Source organism: Eschrichtius robustus, chromosome 10 (assembly GCF_028021215.1).
Source record: "Eschrichtius robustus isolate mEscRob2 chromosome 10, mEscRob2.pri, whole genome shotgun sequence".
Classification (NCBI taxonomy): domain Eukaryota; kingdom Metazoa; phylum Chordata; class Mammalia; order Artiodactyla; family Eschrichtiidae; genus Eschrichtius; species Eschrichtius robustus.
The window spans coordinates 37,377,505-37,404,612 of NC_090833.1; the positions used below are offsets into that span (position 1 = coordinate 37,377,505).

General features: G+C 42.2%; 1 protein-coding gene across 2 annotated transcripts in view; it reads right to left on the bottom strand.

Moving 5' to 3' along the window:
* UNC13B (unc-13 homolog B) overlaps nt 1-27,108 on the bottom strand; it is a 233,920-nt gene that overhangs the window by 58,816 nt on the left and 147,996 nt on the right. The gene's annotated exons all lie outside the window — the stretch shown is intronic.

The following is a 27,108-nucleotide window of genomic DNA, read 5'->3' on the forward strand; positions in this document are numbered from 1 at the left end:
CCACAGTGATGCTTACAATGGTCCCATGTGTGGTCTCAAACCTGGCACATGTTCCTTGATCCTAGCTTGACTCTAATCCTGCAGCTAGTGCAAAAGGAAAATAGTGCACTTGGATCAGAAGGCAGCAGTATAATATGAATCAAGCTGTCAAGCAGGAATAAGAACATTACTTTCTAAGACTGTAGGAGTCAACAGTGACCTGCCTCCCAACGCTAGACTTAAAGGTTATAAGCAATCAGTTCTCTCTCCTTGGCTTCCCATCAGAGTTTTGATGTAAAATCAGATCAAGTCCTTGTGTTCTGAGCAAGTAGCCAAAGTCAACAGGATCGAAACAAACTCCTGGGAAATAGGTGGGGTGAAGTCAGCGAGTGACTGAACCTTTACAAATTCAACATGAGGCTCAGAAATGAACATATAGATGTTTAACAACCAAAGCTCAAATCACGTACACAGTAAAAGACAAGACGTGGAATGTTTCTTTTTTTTTCCCCCTCCAGTTTGTTGTTCTGGTGAAGGCTCAGCTACTTAAAGGTTTGCTCCTGCCCCTGCTTATAGCACAAAGTGGTTTCCCTTTGTTTAGTGATAGCAACCCTTCACTTGGAGAAAGGACCATGACAAGAAAGTGATTTCCTAGCACTGTCCACTGCTGGAGTAACAGAGGGTTGCTCTAGCCCGCTGAATGGCCTGGAGAGAACAATGCATGTGGCAGGCGGGGAGCTGATTACATCAGAGAGAGCTCCAGGGTGCTCTACTGTTCTCCAAAAAGGTGAAAAAAGACCTGCCACCAGTCTTGCCCCTAAACTCTGAGCTACCAGTGACTGTAGCTTGGGCAGAGATGATTGTTACCTTATGTGGGGTGGGCATGCATTCCGTTTTTACTGGGAACATGCAGCCTGTAGGGAAGGAGCACAGTGGAAAGTACAAAGGATGAAGCAGAGAGCCCAGGAATGCATGGGACTGCCAATACTCTCTGGCTCTGCTGGGTCAGCCCGGGACAGGTAAAATGAGTTGGTGGGAGACATGCTACCCTTCATGTTCTTCAACTGGAGACGGTTTCTCTATTTTCTAGATTTGACCTAGATTTCTAAATCTTCTAAAACCCCTGCCTCCTTTTCTTTTCCCAGTACTCAAGTTAACCCTAAAAAGTAAAAATTGCCTGTGAAGAACATAAGCTGACTGCTCCCATAGCAATTCATTTGCAGGAAAGGCCACCAACTATAGTCTGTGGGTCTGAAAATTAAAAGCACTGTGCTTCTTGAGTTACGTTTATCAAAAAAAAAAAAAAAAAAGCACTGTGCTTCTGCAGACTAAGAAGAACCAAAAGAACAAGTCACAAGACTTGAGATAAAGATGAAGCTGACCCCTTTTACTGGAAATAACTAGGCCAAGAATCAAGAGACAGAAACTAGATTAATTCCCTTTTCATTTCTTCCCTTCTCTCTAGCTCATGTAAAAACTCTATTTCATCTAGGAATTCTTCATCTAAGAACTCTATCCATCCTGTGAGGCATTGGAGAGGCCTAATTATTGCTTTTTAAGCATTACTGCTTTACTCTGATGTTTTAAGGAGCCAGGATCAGCCATACCCCTAATGTGGTCAACTCAGTCTAGTCTGTGTGTGTGTGTGTGTGTGTGTGTGTGTGTGTGAGAGAGAGAGAGAGAGAGAGAGAGAGAGAGACAGAGACAGAGACAGACAGAGACAGAGAATGCTCTATGTGCACAGTCAGAACTCCTGGGTCTCGGGCTTAGTGCCCAGCTGCCTAGATAGCAAAGTCCCCAATTCTAGGACTGACTCATCAAATTCTTCCCTCTCTCCTCCCAAAAGTACAAAATCTACATTTCCGAAGCCACCCATTTCTTTTCTCCCCAAGGTGCAAGGTCTGGGTACCCCGATTTGGTCTTGGCACCTGGTATTAGCTTTGAGCAATGTCCCTAGACTGATGGACTAGAGTTGGCAATTAGCCTTTCAAGTTTTTCTCAAAGAGAAAGACCACTTACTAAACCAAGATGGAAGCTCTGCATATGACCACATGAAGCCTTGAGCAAGTGCTACTAGACTGAGAATCCAGAGACACAAGTTTGAGTCTTGCTTCACCAGTGACCTTGGATTAAACACTTCTCTCTGTGCCTTAGTTTCCTCATCTGTAAAGTGGGGGAGATAGTCACAGGAATGTTGTAAAGCTAAAATGAGAGACTGGTAATTAGTAAACTGTAAAACGTTGCAGTGTTATTATTACTGACATGGCAAGACCCTGGGACAAAGAAGCAGGAAAACCAATATCTAAGCCAAGTGTGCAATTGCCTAAATGGTTTGACTTGAGTGAACCATGACTTCTAACCCAGCCCCAGACCCCTACCTTTCCCAGTCTCTTCTAATGGTCTGCAGCAATGCCTGGAACCCTACCATTACAGTGTCACTCTTTGTTAGTCTTTCTTTCTTCTAAAAGTTTTCTTTTTAAGGTAAGAAAAGGGAGGAGCAAAATAGTCACTCCCCAACATTTCATTCAGGTGACAGGAGGCTTGCCCTCAGGCAGCCTGAAAGCATGAGGAAGGAGAAAACTGCTACAGGAGGCAAACTTTTCCTTTCTAATGCTAGTGAGGCCCAGAACTCATTGCCAGGTCCTCCACGGCCAGCCCCACTTTGGTCTAGAGGAGGCAGTTTTTCAGGAACAAAAATGAAGCTGACTCTCCTGCTATGGCTTCAGTGCAGGCCAGGTTAACTTTGGGCCTACCTGCTTCTGCCCCTCAGATTAATATTCCAGATAGGGTTGGAGTCTCGCCAGGTTCCCCTCCAAAAGAGCAGTGCCTACAACACTGGCTGGCCAGCCACACAGAGGGCAGATGGCTCAGCCACTGTGTTCAGAGGATCCTGAAGGACTAAAGGCAGAGCTGCCTGGTTTCCTATATTAGTGACAAATAGGAAATTTCCAGCTAGAGCTGCCATAGCGACTCCTCCCAGCCTCAAACAAAGATGCTTGCTTTCATATTAAACAAACAAACAAAACCCTCTAAACCTTCTTCTGAATTGGTAGCTACAGCCCGCAGATGAACTCTAAACTTAAGAATCACCTCCGAGGGATATGGGTTCCCTAAAGGCACCAAACCCACTCAGTCATCCACATATTTAGGTTTTGAAACAGGGGACAGAGCTCACTGTGATGCCCAGAGAATCAACCAGTCACTTTGCTCAGAACCCAATAGGATACCAGAAGCCAGAATGGGCTGAAAGGGCAACCTGCAGAGCCAGGAGGTCCAATTCAAGGCCACCCCCTTCTTCAGCCTCTCTTTGCTACTACTGTCCACAAGAATGAAACAACAGGGACCAAAGTGTGAGAAAAACAGTTTGATCTCTAAATCAATTCAATCGATGTGCCAGGCACTAAGCTATGTGCCAGGGATATAAGGCACAGTTCCTGCTCTCTAATATATTAAAGCTTGGAAACAGAGTTAGGCATATAAACAATCACAAAATAAAGTGATACATGTTATAATAGAACTTGTAATAGAAAGCAAGCATTTAATTCCAGGGGTGGGGAATGGGAAGGTGATGAGAGGCCCAGAAAAACCACAACAGGAAAGGCCACGGAGAAGAAGTAATATTTGAGCTGAGATGGCATAAGGAGGCCTCGGGGCCCAACCAGCTCAAACCTAGCCCTCTAGTTTCCTTCAAGGTACCCAGTGCTGTCACTCTGCTCTATCCTGTTGGCCTATCCACTCAAGTCAACTCTCCAAACTTCATATGTACATGCTCGAAAATGACCATACCTTTCTGCAATCTTTTCCTAAGGAATGCCTAAGGCTGGGAAAAATAAGGCAGCCCTTTCAAGGGATATCTGCTTTTGAAAAGGGAACATACCAAAACAAAATGAATTAATCAAAAGGAATAAAGCTTCAGTGATGGAAAACTGAGAACTATGTCAGGGAGTAGACCCCTTAAATCACACCGAATCAGCACCAGCCTACCAAAAAAAAGTCAAGAGGAAAAAAATCCCTCAGCTTTCTGAAATGGCTGATTCTTTCATCTCTCTCTGACTTACCAGTTAAATGTTATTAGGAATGTGGGTACTCCTCGTAAAATTGCCTCTGACCCAAATCTTGGCTTGGAGGAAACAACTGGGAGACCTCTGGGAATAGGCCAGGGCTCTTTGTACATATATCAAGCAGCCTCTCTTTTTGTATGAAGCAAGCCCAGAAGGCAAAAAGCCAAGAGCTCTGAGCCTCCTACCCCACATATCACCCACAGCGGTCAGATCATTCCTGGGCCATTTACCAATTATGTTGTACAGCTAATATGGTGGGAAATGAATTTCTAGGGCCACAGCAGGTAGGGGTACTCTTAGGATATTAATCTTTGGGAAAGAATCAATGCTTACAGGGAATCTTGTCAGAGAAAATGATCAGGGTCACAAGGTATAAAGAGTTGAGATTAGCCAAAGGGAATAAAGAATACCCAAATTAAATGCGTAGCAAGGTCCCTGTCCTGTAGTTCCTAGGCCTTGCCATCCCTCCTCACCTGCATTAGGAGGAACCCCACTTATAGGCCAGAAGCTGGACATGGTAAAGGAAAGAAAACTTCATGCATTGTACCCAAGAGGGGAGATAGAACCTCAGGGAATGTACAGTAGCATGAAAGAGGATGTAGCCTTCAGAGGGCTGGTATATCAAGAACTCAGAATGAAAACTGAATGTCAGTCAGCAGAGCTGGGTACTGTCCGCCCTTCCCAGGGCTCCCTTTCAGCAGTACCAGGGTTTATTATACCAAGAGTATAACAAACCATAAAACAAATACATATGCACCTAGAATCTGATGCTCACGACAAAGACTCTCTTTGACTAAACTTCAGTCAGGCTCCTCTGAGTCCTCTTTCTGACCAGGCTCCTGTCCTTGGGCTCTGTTTAGTCCAATTTCAGCAAGAATCTTGCTGGGTCAGTTTAGTGAAAATTCCCCACCTTTGATATCTGACCAAATTCCTTATCCCTCACCCTGGGCTGATTCCAGAAAAAATCCTGTCAAGTCAGTTTAGCCAGATGCCTCCCTTCCCCGGATGTTTCCTCTTAATTTTCCATCCAGTGACCCTCACCCTGTGTTCCTTGGCTATAAATTCCCACTTATGCTTGTATTCAGAGTTGGGCTCAGTTTCTCTCCCCTATTATAATACCCCAATATAATAGCCCCCCTGAATAAAGTCTGCCTTACCATTTCTAACAAGTATCAGAACATTTTTTTTCTTAAGCACTCATCATGCTCTTTTTTCCTTACTACCTATGACTCTTGTGAGTAGACTGAAAAAGGCATGTGAGCAGGAATCTAGCCCCTGAACTAGAACTTCATAGAACTTACTACCACCTGATAGATCATATATTTGTTAGTTTATTATCTGTCTCTCTCCTCAACCTCTATCCTAGAATGTGAGCAGGGACTCTGTTTTGTTCATTGCTGTATCCCTAGCACCTAGTACAGTGCCTGGCATATACGGTGCTCAAACTAAAACAAAATAAATCTTGCCATGAATAAAAGGATCCGGGACACAAGATCAGAAAATGCTACAGTTGGAAGAGTTCTTTAGAGAATATCAAGTCCTGGAATCTCATACTGCATTGTGATCTAGCCTATGGAGTAGTTTTTTTCGGATACCATACGTTTTTCTAAATTTTAATTTTGGAAATCTTTAGGCAGGGCAGCTATTCTGGCTTCCCCAAAGCCCTATTACCCAAGTTTATAACACCTGACCTAGAATGACACTCTTGTTGTTAATCTGTTTTACTTTGGCAGACACCTAAATGGGAGGTTCTTGCTTAAAGACACACAGTGGGTATGAACTCCATTACATTGAAAACTGTGCCTTATTTGTTTTTGAGTTCCCAATGCCTAGCACAGGGCATTACTATGCCAAGCATATGGCCTGGCACACAGTGAGAACTCAGTCCCATGGAAAGAATAAATGAGTGATGGCAGAGCTGATTTAGAATCCAAGTTTTCTGCTTTCTAGTCCACTTCTGCTCCCATAAGAACATACCGCCTTCAAGTTCTAGGTTTTCTTCTAGACTGATGGCTTACAATCCCCTTTCATTGCAAAACTAAGTTGGAAACCTCTCCCCAAATATACTTGCTCACAATTTTAGGGGACTCACTCAGGGCAAATAAACAGAGTAGTGGCAGCACCAGCCTCTGCCAGACTGCCAGTTAGCTTGTGTCTTTCCAGCATACGACACTGGTAGAAAGAGACCTTGTGTGGCGCCTGTCATCCCCAGGGTTGCCATCATGGGGCTTCCACTTGCCCTCCAGCTGGAAGAGCCGCCCTGATCCTTGTGCTGATCATGGCTCTAGAACAGCACTGTTCAATAGAAATATAATGCGAGCCACATATGTAATTAAAATTTTCTAGTAGCCACATAAAAAGTAAAAAGAAACAGATGAAATTAATTTTAATACCTTTTATTTAACCTATTATCTAAGATATTATTCTTTCAACATGTAATCAATATAAAAATTTTATCAGGGCTTCTCTGGTGGCGCAGTGGTTAAGAATCCGCCTGCCAATGCAGGGGACACGGGTTCGAGCCCTGGTCTGGGAAGATCCCACATGCCGTGGAGCAACTAAGCCCATGGGCCACAACTACTGAGCCTGCGAGCCACAACTACTGAGCTTGTGTGCCATAACTACTGAAGCCTGTGCACCGCAACAAGAGAAGCCACTGCAATGAGAAGCCCGTGCACTGCAACGGAGACCCAGTGCAGCCAAAAAATAGATAAAATTAAAAAAAAAACAAAAACAAACTTATAAAAAAAAATTTATCATATATTTGCATTCCATTTTTCATACTGAGTCCTTGAACTCTGGTATGTATCTTACATTTACAGCACATCTCAGTTTAGACTAGCCACTCTTAAAGTACTCAACAACCACATGTGGCTGGTGGCTACTATACTGAACATCACAGTTTTTAAAGGTTAGAGCAGGGGACACTCTGAAGAGCCTTCAAAACCTGGCAGCAGATGCAAAGAGCAGACTGTCATCTCAGGGTCAGTAGAATGTTCTATTCTTTCAGTCTTCCTTTAACCTGCTCACTTTGATCCTAGCTCGAAGCACCATATTACCATTTTGTGACAGGCTCAATCCTCCTCAAGGCTGCAAAGAACATACTACTAAGGCCCCAACCTGCAGAGGATTAGACCTTATCTCTCTCAGCCTGACCCTTTCTAGATACCCTGTAGCTCTGTGTAGCTTCTGTCCAGTACTCTGAGCAAAACCACAAGATAAACCTAGTTACCTCAACAGAAGCTACACCTTCACAGGGAAGACTTAGAGACCTCTCACAGACAAGAGCATAATCTCAATGCAGCTGGGTCAAAGGTGTGCAATCCTAGACAACTCACACTAGAGGGACACATTACAATAGCAAAATTACATTTGTTTAGAATTTTACAGTTTACAAGGTTCCTATTTTATCATCACAGCAATCCTGTGAGGTAGGAGGGAAGGATTACTATTCTGGTTTCATAAATGAGAAAAATAAAGCTCCGAGAGTCTAAATGACCTGGCCAAGGTCACTGAGTAGAGCTAGGATTTAAAAGGGGGTCTTCGATCTACAAAGATAGTGCTTTTTTCACCATACATGCAGGACACAAATGGACACATTATCTGTTATCCATGTGTGCACACATTTAACACTGAGAAAACTCAAGATGACTTTTCTGTTTATATGGAATATGCACACGAGAAGGATGAATTAATACTCACATTAGACAGAAGGACAATATACACACATAAACACACTCTCACACATTGGAAAGATGGAAAGGTTTCTGAATATACACAGGCCTATACAAGAATAGGAACGTTACCTGGGTATATGCATACGTGTATGAGATAAAGGGACGTATATATCTATATACGTATGCACATGGAAGGAAAGATGGCTTGTGTATATTTATATAAGATGAATGAATGAGTTGTCTATGTATATGTAACACACAGGAGAGGAATGGACAGGTTATTTATAAACATATGGACATATCAAGAGGGAGAAACAGATTCTTCATATACAGGTATGCACATATCCAAAGGGCTGGATGGGTTATTTATATACATACAGGAGAGTACCAAGGAGGAATGGATGGTCAGATTATCAGCATATAAACACGTGCATGTGAAGATTCTACCCTTAGTGCTGAGTATGCTGTTTTTCACTCATTATAATGACCCCCCCACCAGCAAGTTGGCTCAAGCAGTTATGTAATTAATGTAGCTGCTCCATATTCCACCCACAAATGCTTTGCTTTTGTCCCTGCTTCTCACTCAGAGTCAGTCATACACTCAGTACCACTTACCTTGCTGCTGCAATCAAAATAAGAGTTAAGGAAATGAAAAGAAAAAAAACACATTAAAACCACAAATTCTCAAGTTTTAGAATGCAAGTGCTGTCTTTAAAAGGAAATCCATTCAGAAGCACTCCTTGGTTTGAGAGAGAAGCCACAGGATGAACTTCCTAAGCCACAGCACAGCTGCTTGCCCAACCAGCATACAGAGCCAAGGAGCTATTATTCTCAGCTGCACCCAGCTGGCTGGCTCCCCGGTGCAAAGTTGATGATAGGAAAAATGCCTGGCAGAGAAATTCCCCCAGGGCTGGGCAGGAGTCTTGCTGGCTGCACATCTAGGAATCCAATCTGGTCCACACTTCTCTGCTGAGGGGGATTCTGATGACCAGCCTGCTGAAGGTAACAGCAGCCAAACTTCAACTGGACGTGGAATTCTAACTCAGTCGATTCCGGGTTTTGAGACGGAGACAAAAAGCAGGGCAGCTACTGCTCCTGCTGCTGCTCCTCCTCCTCTCCAGCTGCTTCCTGCCTGCAACCTCCCATAGGGCACCAGCCCTCCTCACACGTCCCTGGCGCGCACACCCCCCTTCCCAGCACACTCACGCACACAGAAACCTCGCCAGCAAGCTCACTCACACACCCTTGGTGAGTGTCTCTCCCTCTCCCTAAATATAGATCTTCCTCTTTCCCCTCCCCTATTTCTTCCTCTCGTTCTTCTCCCCCCTCCTTTCTTTTCCTCTGCCTATCCACCTCTCTCATGTCTGGGCTATAGGATATAAAGAGACATAACACAGAGCCCTACACTCTGAGGAGCTCCCAATCTCAGAGGGAAGACAGAACACAGCAAGAAACAGCCAGAGCATAATACAAAGGGAGTCGTCCCTTCTACTGAGACAAGCTCTAGGTTTTTTGGTTTGGTTGCCTTTTGGTTTTTCGTTTTGTTTTTGTATATATATAATGTACTGTCCGCATTTGGCAAAGCTGGAGAACAGGTAAAGTACCAAGGGCAGTTAACATCAAACAACACCAGGTTCTCAAAGTAGGTACCTAGTCCAGTTCTTCCTGAACAGCCACAGCAAGAGAACCAAGTGGAAAACGAGAACTCCCTTAGGCTATGCCAAGGCAATGATTAGACAGAAGTAGAGGAAGCTGGGTGGGCTGAGGAAGACCTTCTACTGCAGAAGTCAGGACCACAGAATGTTTTCGAATACAGAATTAGGAACTAAGTAACCTAAAGTAATATCATATTGAGCTAAAGCTACGTACAGTTCAAGACCCTGGTTTCATAGTCCCAAATTTCCCAGTCCTTTGCCAGTTGCAGCCCCACCTCCCTGGAGACTGGTTGGTCAGGTGGTTCTCATGTGGCCCTAATTCCTAATAACTCAACAATTCTAGTTGAATTATCAGGAAATTCTAGTTGAATTTCATCAGGAAATTGAATATCCTTATCTTCAAAGAGCACTCAAGTTGTTCATTGCAACATAATGCCAAACATAAGCCAGGGACCCTTGAAGCCCTGGAGCATTGACAAAAACATGAAATATATGATACCTCTTTCTACTCTGCAACCACTGGACAGGAAAAACACTGTTTGAGCCCAGAGAACCTCAGAATTCTTCTCAATATAGGGCTTCAGTCAGCCAGCAACAGTCCAGTGAAGCCATTCCTATTCTACCTCCTCTGAGCCTGATCTAATAAGATAAGCCCCCCTCCTCTTCCTCAGGCTAACATCACGTGGGCAAGTTTGATTCACCCATCAGGCCCAAACCAGGCTCTCGCTACTTCTGCTGCCCTGCAACATTCCTCATGACAATGCACAATGGAACAAGACCCTGTTAGCCAGGAATCAAGTGGTCTATGGGGGCCACCCTGGAATCTGTCATTACAGAACAGGCAGCCCTACATGGTAGATAAAACAAGCTTTTAAATTAAGAATGATTTCCTTGGCTTATCCAAGATCCTGAGGAGAAAGCGTTGAATCCAGAGCCAACATTTGCCTCCCTACTGCCTTCTTCCAATAACATTGCTTCCCCCTCAACCAAGGAAAAAAATTTAGATTCCAAGAGACACTACACAACCCATTTCTTAACCATCCACCTCATTATGCAGCCAACACTGACAGCAAAGCAAATACCTCCTAACCCAGTCGGGAGCTGGCTGGATGACAGAAGGGATAAGGGCTGACAGTGCAACCATAACCACATCTAAATACAGAAAGAAAAAAACCCCCTGAAAACTGTCAAATTTCAGTGGAAGTCACTGCAAATTTACTGTGAAGCTCCTCACATATTTCAGCCAGGAGAAAGAGGTAAAGGGTTTAAAACAAGAAATATAGGGAAGACTGATTAAATCAGAATTCCCTCCCCCAACTCTGCAGCCACTCAGAAAGAGCTCAGAGCAGTGGCTGTCATGACCAGGTTTGGGTCTGAGCTTCCTAGACTCAAGAGAAGATCAAATTCTCAAGACTGGGAAAGATCCTCAGAGGTAGGACATTGCCCAAAGAACCTACTTCTTCCTGCCTCATCCACCAGTGGCTCCAGGACCTGGCTAGGACCTCCAGAGGCTATAACCGAGGCTAATGTGACTGTCTTGTCCATCTGCTTACTCAAACACATTCAGTTCATCTTCTAAGCAGTTTGGGTTTTCCAGAAAAACAAAGGCTCAGACAGAGAAAACGTGTTTAGGACACGAGGCACAACAAATCAGCTATCTCTAGTTCCAGTCTTCAAACTTCACAAGAGCCCTCATATGGCTCTGACCACAAATTACCTTTGTATCTTTCCACCTTCCCATGTTTCAGCAAAAGAAAGAAGGGGCATAAGTGGGAAAGTGGTAAATAGCAGTCACTGTAAACTCAGTAAAAAAGCAGGGCTCCTTCTGTCACTGTTCAACAGAGCACAGAGAGTGCCAGACATCATATGACCAAAGGACAATCAGACCTCCTTAGTGGACTAGTCTTTTGGGATAGACGCAATTTCTGTTTCCTGAGCCATGTGAGCAAACTGCAGCTCCCTTGTCACAGTGGATCTGTCTCTTGGGAATCCTGGGCAGGCCAAAAGGATGGGGGTGCATTATAGAGGTAAGAATTAGCACAAGCACCCACATTAGCTGGGAAGCTTCCTCAAAGCAGGGCTGTTCAAGAGCTGGCTGGGCAGAATTAGAAAAACAGATTGGGTTAAGAAGGAAAAGGCACTATCCAGAAGCTGTGAAATGCTCTGAACAGACATTCTCAAGGTCTGGTTCCCAATTTAAATCTTTGCAGGGATCTTAGCCTAGAGACAGATGAGTCAAGATGGAAATTCAACATGAGATACTGACACTCACGCAGAGTTGTGGGAAGGTTCAGAGCTGCAGGAGCTCTAAAGGGGAACCAAATGGGTGGGTTAGTCGGAAGACCACCTGGTGCACAAAATTCATCTTCAGCTAAAGCATCTGAGTGGTGTCACAAGGATACTAGAGGAGGGGCTCACCAATCACAATTCTCTCCTCTCATACAAACCAATCTAGGTCTTGCTGGGCCCAGATACAACTGGTTCTGAAGCAAAGAATGTGCCTGCTCCAAACCTGGCCTGCCTTTCAGGTGTCACTGCCAGAGAGTGGCTGGGTCAGAACCAGCAGGTGCCTACCTTTTCTTCCAGTGTTAACAATCACATATGCAAGGTGCAAAGGATAGGTGGAACCCAAGTCTGACTTATGCAGGAGTAAGCTTGTGATGCTTCCTTCTCTACCACTAAGTAAAGCCAGAAGCACACGAACAGGCCGGTATATGGTCACACAGCTGGGATCTGTTTCATGAGGAAAACAGTTTGTTCTGGTGGCAAAGGAAAGTCTTTTTTCCCTCCTGTAGAATTACATCCTCTATAAACTACTCAGAAATTACATGCAGCAGAGAATGATGGGCAACGGGAGGTGGTTTTCCTTCTTCCTTCAGAAACATGCCCCCCCAGGGGAGTGAGGAACCTGGCAGAGATGGGCTCACTTTACTGATGTGCTAAGACGTAGCTGCTACACAGCCTAAATCAGACTTGACAAGCTGCAAGGCAGGCCTAAGGAGTCACAAACTGCTGACAAACTTCAGCTCTATAATCAGGTCAAGCACCATCCCTGATAGCAAAATCGTGAATCTAAAGAGCTGATAAACTCTTCAGGACTGCCCAGCTGAACAGTTAGGTTTCCAGCCTATACCTCCAAAGCTTGTGGCCCCATTTCCATTCGAGGAGCAAATGATCAAAAACTCATATAAGCCAAGCAGTTTACATGTCCACTGTCCTCTTACATAAACCTAGTCAAAGTCATAGCTCCCAGATTTAGGACTAAGACTGGTGCTGAACTAGTATCTGCTTCTATATGTCCCAGTGCAATCCACAAAGTGCACTGAGCCTGCCTCGATCTCTATACCCCAAGGAAGCCAAGGGACCACAGGCTGAGGATTCTCTAACAGGAACCCAAAATTTGACTTTTCATGGGGAAGTGAACCTCTTGTACTAAAAAGAGACTATGTTCTAACTGGCTTAATATTGATCAGATATCCCCTTCAGCTCTTTGTGGCTTGTTCTGAGATATACCTTAGAGTGAACCCAATTCTGGAAAATTCTCTTGCTGTAGGCCCCTATTTCTATAAGCTTTTCAAAATATGTCCCTAGCCACTTCCCCGGTAGTCCAGTGATAAAGAATCCGCCTTACAACACAGGGGACGTGGGCTCGATCCCTGGTCAGGGAACTAAGATCCCACATGCCGTGGGGCAACTCAGCCCACGTGCCACAACTACTGAGCTCGCATGCCTCAACTATAGCCCTCATGCCACAAACTACAGAGCCCACACGCCCTGGAGCCTGCGCGCCACAACTAGAGAGAGAAAACCCGCACGCCACAACTAGAGAGAAGCCCGCGCACCACAACGAAGAGCACATGCGCTGCAATGAAAGATCCTGCATGCCGCAGGACATGCAATGAAAGACCCGACACAGTCAAAAATAAATTAAATAAATAAATCTTAAAAAAAAAAATGTCCCTAGCCAACATACAAATCTCAAGGGTCTTGGGACTCAATGAAGGGACCCCAAAGAGGAGGGTTTTTCCCTGTAGGATTCTCCATATATTCAGAAATATCTGGCATGAGGCACTGAGTTATAGGAAACTAGTTAATGTGCAAAGGGGGAAGAGAAAACTTAAGGGAGACCTAATCTTAGTTGGGGATCTCTGACAGATTAACAGGGAAGCATAGGGGAGAAAGGGAAGTACTCAACTAGGTAAGTCAGGAGAGAGAAAGAGCTAGATTTAGCCTGAAAGCAAGGAATGCCAAGGGAAAGCCTGTTGTTGGTGTTGGCACTGGAGCCCTAGGCTGCCAGCTCACCCACACCAATCACAAACAGAGATGACCTCTCTGCTCAGACACAAGATCCTTGGAACCCCTATATTCTAATTCTCCACCCAATGACAGAATCCCCTGCAAAACCCTTTGTCCCCCTATCTCGTGTCACCAAGACTAATCTATTTTACCTTCCTACCTATAAAATCTGTCCCTTTCTCTACAACCCTTAGTCTATGCTTCATTATTTCTCACTCCAGTTGCTGTAAAATATTCAACCTAGTCTCTATTCCTCCAGAACCACCTCCCTCTCACCCCTCCCTATTCCCAATCCATTCTTGACAATTTGTTAGAGGGATATCTCTAAAATGTAGATAGATTTTTGTCACTCATTTTCTTAAAATCCTTCTGTGACTGCTCTCAGAAAAAAGCCCATGCTCACTCCTTGGCATATGATCAAAGTTCTTTCTTGACCTGTCCATGTCTAGAGGGATCCAAAGCACCCTGATACCCTAAGTTTGGTCAAACCAAATTCCTTACACTCACTGAATGTGCCATCCCATTCTTCTTCTTTCCATATGACCCTGTTTAGAGTGCTATCAGAGAGTAAAAACCAGTATGGTGAGGATGCTAAAAACCTCATCAAGTGCTTGTCAGAAAGCAAGACTTGGAACCAAAACAGTAAAAACTGCTTTGGTGTCTGTTATGGGTTGAACTATGTTTTCCAAAATCCATGTGTTGAAGTCCTAATCCTCAGTACCTCAGAATGTGACCTTGTTTGGAGACAGGGTCTTTACAGATGTAATCACGTTAAAGTGAGGTCATTAAGGTGGGCCCTAGCCAATATGACTGGTATCTTTATAAAAAAGGAAATTTGGATATAGAGATAGGCATAGAGGAAAAACAGTATGAAGAGACACAGGAAGAAGAAGACCATTTACAAACTAAGGAGAGAGAACTGGAGTAGATTCTTCCCTCACGGTCCTCAGAAGAAACTAACCCTGCTAATACCTTGATTTTGGACTTCTGGCTTCCAGAACTTTGAGACAATAAATTTCTGTTGTGTAAGCCATCCAGTTTGTGGTACGTTGTTATGGCAGCCCTAGCAAATTAATACAGTATCTTTGAACATTACTAATACAATTCTACCAAAAAATTTTTAAAAATAAATAATAGAATTAATACTTATTAAGTACCTAAGCGTAATACCAGGCACGATGAAAAGATATAATCCTTGCCGTTAGGGAGTTCATAACCTAATGGAGGAAATGTTATGATATGAAGCACTGTTATACCCATATTATGAGGAGTGTTAGAGCTTGTGCTTGGGTGACTGATAGTACCATGTACTGATAAAGGACACATGAAAGGAGATGGAGGAGAAAGAAAAAACAATGAGCACAGTTTGAACATACGGCATCACGTGCCTGTGAAAATTCTGGTGACAATATCCATGGGCACCTTGTCGTAAGTCTGGAGCTCAGGAAAGAGGACTGAGGTAGAGAAAGAAATTTGGGACTCAACAGTGTATGGGTAAAAACATGGGTGAGATTATCTAGAGAAGAGCATGAGGTTGAAAACAGAACCCTGGGAATCACCAAGTTTTAAGGGGCAAGCAGAGGAAAAGAAATGCTGTAAGGGAAACAAAGATGGAGCTGTCAGAAATAAGAAAAGGACTTGGAGGGAGAGATATTGCAAAAGCCAAAAAGGAAGAGTATTTTGGGTAGAAACCAGTCAACAGCTTTGATCTCACTTGTTATAAGAAATACTCCAGGATGTTGGTTTTCATCCAGAATGCCCTTCCTAACTTGTCATCTTTGGCTATTTATGTCTGAATGTCCTCAGGTGTGGACCAAATAAACACATTTCCCTAGCATGCTTGAAGATGACAACCAGCAAAGGGAAACAGAAGCCTACAGAAATGGGGAAGATTATTTGTTACAACTTACCTCTTCCTTTTGGCTTCAAGATGTCTTATTTTATACACTGTGACTGTACTTCAGGACGTGCCTGTTTTGGAATGGTGGTAAATCTCCGCTGCATTGTTTATGGAAAGAACACAACTTGCCAGTTACAAGGAGTCATGGATCTCCTTAATGACATATGTTTGTAAACACAGGAAGCAAGTTACCCCTTGATTTCCATCTTTCTAAGCTATTACTTTATTTCTTGAACATTTCCTGATATTTAATAACAATTGTTGACTTAGCACCCTCTGGGAATTCCTCTGACAAGACTTCTCTGACGGTCTTAACTCAAAGAGCTTGCTCCTCACTTTAAAGTCTTATGACAACTATTTTGTTATAAGCATTTATCATTCCCTTTGCAACCAATTACTTACGGCCTTGTAATATCACTTCATACTTTTAAGCAATCTTCCCACAAACTTTGCTTGACTGTCTAAGTATCAGAAGCTATGCTAGGGATTGTAATTAGTTCCTGACCTCAAGTGCAATCTAGGAAAGGAGTTAAAGCCTACATATATGCAAGGACAATGCAAGTAGAAAGCAGAAGTAACAAGAAAATAAGTGGCCAGGAATAGGATCTCTGAATCACTGAACTCTTTTTTTACCTAAATGTACTAGTCCCTCAAGGCATATTAAACAGAGAAGATACTCCAGGTGAATATTCACTCTTAATTCTTAAGGCTTCAGACTCAAACTCCTGCAAGGCCTCCTACCTTGATAAATCAGGCTGGGCCATAAGGACATCTTGAACAGAAGAACAATTCAAAAGACAAGTCAAGCAGTTTGCAACTTGACCCTTTGCTCCTGGGTCCACATCCTTGACTAGACATCTGAATTTCTCCCTGTGCAGGAGGAGGTACTAAAAAGAATATCAAAGGCCCAAGTCAGTTTTCTCAACCTGCCTTTTCATGCCCCAGTTTACTCCAACTGCCAGTTTATTCCTTCAGCATTACAATTGGAGTGCCTATTCTTTGGGCCTGGAGTGAGAGGGCAGCCTTTGCAACTCCTAAAGGTTAGCATGAGTGACTAATATGTATCATAAGAGACCCAGGTGAAATGTATGAGAATTTGTAAGAGAAAATATTTTCATCGTTCAAGGTGTTGGTTTGGAAGAGAATCAGGGAACAATCTGTGAAAGAGGTGATAGCTGAGCTTGATCCTGAAGGATAAATAATATTTGGATATGTGGAAACTGAAGAGAAGAAAAGGCAGACGATACAGGATGAGCAAAGATATGAAAAGGACAAAAAGGAAGGTGTGATGCTGGAAAGGAAGGGAAACTAACATATACTGAATGTTAACAACATGCCAGGTCTTGCTCTATATGTGTTATCTTATTTAATCCATATCTATCCACTGAGGCAAATAATATCCAATTCAGAGATGAGAAAACTAAGTTTCTAAGATACTCAGTAACCTGCCTAAACCTAAGGTTACACAGCTAGTAAGTGGTGGAGCCATATTTCAAATTCAGGCTCTTTCTGATTCCAAGGCTCAGCTTCTTTCAACTGTATAATGTGGCCTCTGGGTTAACAAAGGTTAGAAAAGTAGGTTGGGCCAAATCATGGTTGGTCATGGATGCCAAGCTAAAAAGTTGAAACTATAATTTAACTACCAGTGAAAAGAAAAATTAATGTTTTTTGAGGGGGGAAAAAACTTTCATTCATTCATTCAATCATTCACTTATTCACTCACTCACATATCTGTTAAGACTTGCTGGATGCCAGGCATCAGGGATATAAAGTTAAGTAGGCACAGTCCCTATTCTGTATTTCCATGCTCTTTTCATCTAGCTTTTATTTAAGTTATTTATTGAATTATAACATACATACAGAAAAGTACACAAATCAAAAGTATATTAACGTAAACAGAATTCAGATCAAGGACAGAACATCATCAGAATTCCAGAAGCCACTGCACTTATATCTAGTTACTACCAACCCCCTCACCCCAAAATAAGCAGTATCCTCAAGTTTGACACCACAGATTACTTTTGCCTGTTTCTGAACTTAATATAAAAGGAATCATGTAGTAGATACTCTTTTAAGAAATACATAATCTTGAGGGCAAATGCTCACACAATTCCAGGACAGTGTGATAAACACTAAAATTGACTGTATATGAAATGCTATAGAAAGATAGAAAAATGAGTATCTAACTCTACCTGGGGACTTTCCGGAAGACTTCAAAGGATGTAACATCTAAGTTGAACCCTGAGCATAAGTGGTAGCCATGACTAGTGCTCTGATTCAGGAAGATAAATCTGATAGTGGTATACACAATGGATTCCAAGAAAAATAAATAAAAGCAAGGAACCCACTGGAAGACTAATACACTATAGTCTAAGCAGTAAAGAGGGCCTGAATGCAGAGAGGAACAAAGAGGAGACTGATAAAAGAAATCACAGAGAGAAAAAGAGCAAGATCTGGCAAACGATCTAATGTGGGAGGCAAGAGAGAAGGAAGAATGACACCATAATTCTGAGTGGGTGACTGGCAGAATGATGGTGACTTTCATACAAACAGAGAACAAAGGAAGAGGAATAGGCCCAGGAAGGAAGTTTCAAACACTGGGAAATTGTGGTGACAATAACTAGTAGATAACTAGAATGAAGGGTAGAACCTAAGGAAAAAAGGGAGGGTCAGAAGTATATATTTGGGAATCATCTGCTTAGAAAGGCTAGTTGGAAGTCTACTGGCTGCCTAGCACAGAGGCCAGGATCAGGCACAGTACCAGCCATACGGTAGTTCCATTAATGTACGTCAATTAATGACTCTGGATTAGAGGCTGAGGAAATGCAGATTTGAGATGAAAAGAGATGCTTTCTGTAGAAAGAAGAGACAGAGACAGACAGGAAAGGAGACAGGCAAGGTAAGAGAGGAAGGAAGAACTGGAAGAACCCAAGAAAATAGGAAGCTACAAGTAGGGAGTTTCAAAAACATTGTGGAATGCTGCAGAGAAAAATGAGCATGAAGACTGAAGAAAAGTGATGAAAAAAAGTGTTTAAATATTTAACTGTTAATTACTTCTATCTACTCTCTGGCCTACAAGCTCACAAATGATAAGAAAATGTCTTGCAAATGGCGCAACAGCACCCAGTGGTACCCACTTATTAGCTGGCTTGATTTAAAATGGAATAATTATATTAGCTGCTTCCTTTTGGATAACTTTGGCAAAAGAATTTTCCCTTACAGAGCAAGAATTCCTTCACAGCCAGGATCAAATGTTCCCAATCACTGTGTGGTCACATAAGCAGCAAGAGTCAAAGAAAGTAGGAGAAAGCAAGAAGGGCTGCTTTACTTGTTATTTGGAAGCAAGTAATTTTGTACAGAGGTATCAATCAGACTTATTCCATAAAAGTTTACAAAGTACCTCCCTTTATTGACACTGTCCAGAAAATACTGCCAGCTGGAGCTAAGGCCTGCTGCTGGTATCTGACACCCTCCTAGGACTCTAGCTAGGCTAATGATATCACGGCATTTCTCAGAAATGTTCTGATATGCTCCTCAGAAACCGGAGCCAAACTCCACCCCTTCAAACAAGCTGCCCCAAATTCCAGTCCCAGATGTGATGTCTTATAATTCACAAAGTTCAGTCACAGCCTAGAATGGGATCTAAGGATTATAGAAGACCAATCACAGATAAATACCCAGATCCAGGCCATAAACGTGTTCAGAATATTTCAGAGGGGGTGGGGAACCTGAGAAATGTTAAGCATTTCTCCTGACAAGTACACAAAAGCAGCTCTTGAAAAATATTCCCACAGTGCCCAGGGTAGCCTTTGGCCTGCTCCCCTAGACTCCTCAGGCAAGGCACTCCACTGACATTTTCCTCGCAGGTCCCAGAGAAGCACCAGTATATAGATAGCCTCATCTGAGTGATCCACATGGCAAGTTTTCCCAGGAACCCCCATGCCATCTGGTAGTCTAGATCCCTGTAAAAGCCTGAAATCCCATGGCACTGGCTCCTTGCCACTTTAACCATCAGAAGCAGTTTCACTGGGTTCCCACTCAGCAGCAAAGGCTCCAGCTGTGATCAGAAACACCTTTGGCAGGTCGCTAAGGCCTAGGCTAAGAAGGTCATGAGAAAGCCCTGAAAACCAACACTTCTGTAATAAGAGGCCCACTGGTGACTTAAGCAATTGTTTATAGAGCTTTGCCCTCAAAAATGCATTTTTCTATGATCTCACCAAAACTCTGTGAGAGGGGACAGTCATTATCCCTAATTTTATAGCTAAGGAGACTAAGAAATAGGAAGTGCTTTATTCAAGTTCTCTCAGATTTTGAGACTAAGCTACTGCAAGAACCCAGCTCTTTCTATTTCTAGTTGAGCCCTAAATTTTATTAGTAATAGGGATAAGAGTAAATGAATACAAAAGACACTGGGCATCATGAATGGGTCTGCATATACCAGCCTAGAGAACACATTTCCCACCAACTAGACCTCGGGAAATAAAGACTCACACGTGAGAAACACTGAAGCTTCTGTGCCATCTTCTTCCCCCTTCTGCCTTGTAAAGTATTCATTTGCTAGGGCTGCCATAACATAATACTACAGACTGGTGGTTTAAGGAACAGAAATTTATTCTTACAATTCTGTTGGCTAGAAGTCCAAGACCAAGGTGTTAGCAAGGTTGGTTTCTTCTAAGGCCTCTCTCCTTGGCTTATATAGGTGGCCATCTTCTCTCTGTGTCTTCACATGACCTTTCCTCTGTGTATGTGTGTGTCCTAATCTCTTCTTACAAGGACACCAGTCAGATTTCAGTATGTAATTTGGATTTTTCATCCAAATTATCTCAATGTATCATAATTACCTCTTTAAAGGCCCTATCTCTAAATACAATCACATTCTAAGATACGGGGTGTTACGACTTTTAACATAGGAGGCAGGGAGCGGGGGACAACTCAGCCCATAAAAGGTAAAAAAGGTAAAATCAGGGTTTTGGTGGCATAGGGAATTTAAAAGGCAGGGGAAGAAAGGAGATAATTCAGAACCAGAAGCCAGGCACCCTGGTGTTTTCCTTTCCTTTGTAGAGAGCCTTTGGGATAGAGGAGAAGGAACATTCCATCCAGCTGGTGGCTTTAGAGAAAGAGAACTAAGCCAATCTCAGCTTTCATCCCTGCTCTGGCCTGCTGCCTAACAGACATGGAGCTCATGAGCAGAAGGATCATTTGAGTCCTTTCTGGGTATTTCTGCTCTGTTCAGTGCCGATGGGGGTAGGAAAGGTAGAGGGCTATTCTTCATGTGTAAAAGAACACTTAAATCTTAATTTCTTAAGGATATCATCATTACTACCCACTCAGCTTCATCTCTGGAACTTCTTTCTGCCTAAGATTTTAGTTTTTACCAAAACAGTTAAGTGCCAAAGACTGAGCTAGATTTGTATATTAGAAGAACAGAAAAGGAGGGGCTGAGACTATCAGGCTATAGCAAGAACTGGCAGCTCAAGAGCATGCTTTTATTACTAACCAACTGGGCAAGCTTCTCCCACACCCTATAAAAACAAACAACTTCTTATTGCCTCAGAGGCTCAGGTGATATTGTCAATTTCCCCACAGACATTTAAGAAGGGAGCAAAGAGAGAATTCAGAAAAGGAAAATTAAAGAGACATCAGAGAAGATGAGCACTGGGGATGGTTTCTTAGATGTTAAAACAAGGAGTGTGCAGGAGTGTCAAATATTGCAGCAAGGTCCAATAAGATAAAGACTTAAAAACAATCACAGGATTAGGTAGCGATGAGCTCACTGACTGACCTTCACAAACATAGTTTTAATGAATTGACAATGAAATAATCTGAGACAGACTTTCCTAAAGCGCATTCCTTGGAAAATGATTCCTACAGGATGCTTTTCCGAAACAGAGTTTCATAGTCAAAAAAGTTTAATGCTGTGCATTTTTTATTCCCCTCTTGAAGAAACAAAAGAAGCCTAAATATTTTTAAGTTTCTGAGAAGTCCTTTGATAAAGCAATCTGTTGGTGTTGCACTCTACTGGAACTCAATGTTTTCCACATTTCTTTCACCATGAAACTCTTTATCACATGATAAAGAATCTATTAACATTTCTAGAAACTGGAGTCCTGAGAAACACGCTTTGAAAAACAGGGTTCTAAGATTATGGTGGTAGATAGTAGTGTTAAGAACATAGGCTCTGCAGTTAAATAGGTCTAGAGTTGAATCTGGTTCTAACTCTTGCCAGCTAGGTGACCCTGGACAAGTTTCTATCTTTCTAAACCTCAGTTTCTTAATCTATAAAATGGGCCTAATAACATAAGCCTAATTCATAGAATTATTGTAGGAATTCAGTTGGGTAATACATGTAAAGCACTGACAATAATAGTATTCAATAATGTGATTACTGGGCTTCCCTGGTGGCGCAGTGGTTAAGAATCTGCCTGCCAATGCAGGGGACACTGGTTCAAGCCCTGGTCCGGGAAGATCTAACATGCCGCGGAGCAACTAAGCCCGTGCCCCACAACTACTGAGCCTGCTCTCTAGAGCCCATGTGCCACAACTACTGAAGCCCGCATGCTTAGAGCCTGTGCTCCACAACAAGAGAAGCCACTGCAATGAGAAGCCCGTGCACCACAAGGAAGAGTAGCCCCCGCTCGCCGCAACTAGAGAAAGCCCACGCACAGCAACAAAGCCCCAACACAGCCAAAAATAAAATAAATAAATAATAAAAAAATAATGTGATTACTGTGATGATGATGATGATAACCACGAAGACTATGGAAAGTAATTGAGATTAGAAGGAAAACTGTGATGTACATACTAAAGTTTTCAGTGAGTGAACAGGGAGTTATGCAAAAGTTGGGATCTAATTTCAACAACGAAGGTGGGTGTGCGAACAGCTTATGCAAGGATCTAGTAATGGCCTCAAAGTGGCAGAGAGAGCCAGAGAAAACCAAGCCTTACTCCTGACCCAGAAATACATGGGGCTTTAAAAAAAGGCATAGTCTTCATACAAAACGGTTTTAGCGAACTGCCATGTTTCAGCCAGTGGAAAATGTATCTGTTCTGGTCTCAGATATCAGGTAAGGACTCCAAGGTTTGCCAAAGGACAGAAGGGGCCCAGAGGGCTCTTGTCCAAGAGAGGTCTGTCTGGTTTGTGAAACAGTAGTAGGGCCTTTCCTTAGGTAGGGCTTACCATAAAGTTTGAAGTGGGATGCTAAAAACTGTGGTTAAGAGAGGTCTGAAAGTATTGGGGCTTACTACAGGATTTGTATCGCAACACTGTGGTAGTAGCAAAATATTAGAAACAACTTAAAGATCCATCAATAGAGAACAGAGTGTACAAATTATAATACATCTACAGAAGGAAGTACTATGCAGCTATTAAAAAAATGCAGTAGCTCTATTTGTAATAAGGAAAAATCTCCAAGATGTAGCAGTAAAAGAATAAAAGGTGAAAGACAATGTGTATAATATACACACGCACGCATGTGCATACACACATTGCTTATAAATGCACAGTTTACCTCTGGACTGATTCATAAGACACAGGTAACAATGAGATGGGGGAGGGGGGGACTAGAGGCCTGGAGTCTGAAGTAGGAAGGAAACTTTGCATTATACATCTTTTTTATATAATTTTATATTTTTACATTTCTTACTTATTCGAATCATTCTTTAGTGTTTTTTTTTTTTTTTAAAGTGTTACAGTAGCAATGGTTAGGGAAAAGGCTGAGAGACCGTAAGAAAAAGGAGGGATAACTGTGGTCTCCACAAGGGCAATGAGCTGAGGTAGTAGAAGTTAAGACAGGCAGCCATGATCAGAGCAAAATCCTGGAGTTTAAAATTATAGAAAGATTGCTTTCCTTGTGCAACTAAGCCTAAGACATGGGGTCCTCAAGGGCCCTCCCTTATTTTCCCAAGGGGAATCCATTTTTTAGGGCTTCAATAATAGCACAAGATGGACATCTCTGCCTGGGAGAGAGTCACAAGTAAGAACAGAACTTGCGCGAGATGGCTGATTCGTTCTATCTTAATGATCTTTCTTGAGAAAATGCTGATCCATCTCTCAAGCTAACTGGCTGCAATCTTGGCTCTCCTGGGATGGCTCCATTTAAACACGTACTTTTTTTTTTTTAACATCTTTATTGGAGTATAATTGCTTTACAATGGTGTGTTAGTTTCTGCTGTATAACAAAGTGAATCAGCTATACATATACATACATCCCCATATCCCCTCCCTCTTGCGTCTCCCTCCCACCCTCCCTATCCCACCCCTCTAGGTGGTCACAAAGCACTGAGCTGATCTCTCTGTGCTATGCGGCTCCTTCCCGCTAGCTATCTATTTTACATTTGGTAGTAAACACGTACTTCTAATCTATTTGCTCAGTTCCATCTCTTCTTACTGACTCTCCTCCGTCAGCTTTCTTTAGCAACCTAAGAGCTTCTGTCAAGGCTTCTTCATGTCCTACCTCCGTGCCTTCTCCTTCACTGTCCCTTCCACCTGGAACACCCACCCACCTGCTGCCACTGCAGTCTCTGTTTCTAGAGCTAAAAAGTCTCACCTCCTCCCCCAGATTTTTCTGCAGCTAAGCCAAATAAGGTACAGAATCACATCCATTCCACCCACACTACCAACATTACTACCTCAACAGCATTAGCAATGTCAGACACTCATTAAGGACATATGGCCAGGTACTCAGCCAGTCCAGATACAGAGATGACCTATATGACCTCTTCCCTTAAGTTGCTGACAATCATACAGGAATGGCATAAGGGTAGCTACGTTCGTACGGCACTTACTCAAAGTCTATTGAATGCACTATCAGCTAAAGAAGTATTAATGACTTATAAACTTATGGGAAATATTCAAATCACAAATAATCAAAGAAATGCAAATTAAAACAATGGGATACCATCCTTCTGCCAAATTTGCAAAAAATTTCTAAAACGATAATACCCAGTGTTGGTGCAAGACATTTAAATATTGAAAGTATAAATTGGAAAAACCTTTCTGAAGACACATGTAGAAGTTTATCACAAGGCTTTAAAAGGTATATAGTTTTTTTTTTTAACATCTTTATTGGAATATAATTGCTTTACAATGGTGCGTTAGTTTCTGCTTTATAACAAAGTGAATCAGCTATACATATACATATATCCCCATATCTCCTTTCTCTTGCATCTCCCTCCCAGTCTCCCTATCCCACCCCTCTAGGTGGTCAGAGAGCACCGAGCTGATCTCCCTGTGCTATGTGGCTGCTTCCCACTAGCTATCTATTTTACATTTGGTAGTGTATATATGTCCATGCCACTCTCTCACTTCGTCCCAGCTTCCCCTTCCCCCTCCCCGTGTCCTCAAGTCTATTCTCTATGTCTGTGCCTTTATTCCTGCCCCTAGGTTCTTCACAAGCTTCTTCTTTTTTTTTTTAGATTCCATATATATGTGTTAGCATATGGTATTTGTTTTTCTCTTTCTGACTTACTTCACTCTGTATGACAGACTCTAGGTCCATCCATAAAAGGTATATACTTTTAAACTCAGCAATTTATTTGAATCTACTTTGAGAAAGCTAAGTTAAAGAAATAATCAGAAATGAAAAGAAACTTATGCATAACGATACTCATCATAATATTATTTATAACAGTAAAGAAATAAGAGGAATTGTTAAGGAACATCTATCGATACATGATGGAATATTGTAATCTATTAATAATCATTAAATCATGCTTTCAAAAAATATGTAATAACCCAGAATAAAGCTCACAAAACAATGCCTAAGTGAGAAGAATTCTAAGTCCACACACAGTATTGTCCAAATTCAGTAACTTTATATTAATGTATATATAAATTATACAACATAGCTAATGTTAATAGTTAATATTTTGTTGCTATTGGCTTTAGGTGCTAGGCCTTGGGAAACTTTGTTTAAAGAATTAATTAAGAGAAGATAAAGAAGTACACGGAGACTTCTGTGGAAATGCTAATGGGCTTTTCTGACGTCTTAAGCATCCATAAAAGATTGGCTAAACACTCTGCCAGGTTCTATATTGGGCTCTAGAACACCAGCAATAAAAACCATAGCCCTGGCGTTCAAGGATCTTACAAGTACACAGGAAAGATGTAACAGTAAACAAGTAACTCCATTAAATGCCAATTTAGCAAAAGTACAGTAGTCTCCCCTTATCCTGGGACTATGTTCCAAGACCCCCCAGTGGATGCCTGCATATATGTATACATATGATAAAGTTTAGCTTATAAATTATGCAGAGTTAGAGATTAACAACAATAATTAATAAGATAGAACAACTGTAACGCTAGAGTTGTCCCTCAGTATCCACAGAGGATTGGTTCTAGGACCCACCATGAATACCAAAATCCAAGGATGCTCAGGTCCCATAGCTGGCCTTCAGTATTCAAGGTTCTGCATCTGCAGATTCAACCAACCAGAGATTGCGTAGAACTGTAGTGTTTATTTTAAAAAACCCACATATAAGTGGACCCGTGAAGTTCAAACCTGTTTTGTTCAAGGGTCAATTGTATACTGTAATAAAAGTTATGTGAATGTGGTCTCTCTCTCCCTCACAAAATACCTTATTGTAAAAACGTAACGCTTTTTCCATTTTAACTAAGCACTTAAAATGTGGCCATAACTCTTTCAGTTTGAGGTATGACAGCAAAATTAGCATGAATTTCTTTTTCCTTTTTTGCAATTTCATGGATAGAAGATTCATCCTTACTATAGATCTTAGCAACTTCAGCATGTGATTTTTTTCTTTCCTTATTAAATCAATAACTTTCACCATTTCACTTAAAGGAAGCACTTTACAGCTTCTCTTTCGTATATATGAATTGCCAGACATATACACACACTATACATAAAAGATAACTAGTAAGAACCTACTGTATAGCACAGGGAACTCTATTCGGTGCTCTGTAATGACCTATATGGGAATGGAGTCTAAAAGAGAGTGCATATATGTGTATGTATGGCTGTACTTTGCTGTAGAGCAGAAACTAGCACAACATTGTAAGTCAACTATACTCCAGTGGAAAAATTAATTAAAAAAAAAAAAAGAGGAAAGGTAAAAAAACCAAAATGAATTGCCAGCATCATCACTCTTGCACTTTGGGGCCATTATTTTTTTTTTTTTTTCATTTATTTTTGACTGTATTGGGTCTTCGTTGCTGCACGCGGGCTTTCTCTACTTGCAGCGAGCAGGGGCTACTCTTCGTTGCGGTGCACGGGCTTCTCATTGCAGTGGCTTCTCTTGTTGCAGAGCACGGGCTCTAGGCACGTGGGCTTCAGTAGTTGTGGCTCACAGGCTCTAGAGTGCAGGCTCAGTAGTTGTGGCGCACGGGCTTAGTTGCTCCGCGGCATGTGGGATCTTCCCGGACCAGGGATCGAACCTGTGTCCCCTGCATTGGCAGGCAGATTCTTATCCACTGCGCCACCAGGGAAGCCCTGGGGCCATTATTAAGTAAAATAAGGGTTACTTGATCATAAGCACTGCCATCTCATGACAGTCGATCTGAGAACTGAGATGGCTAATAAGTG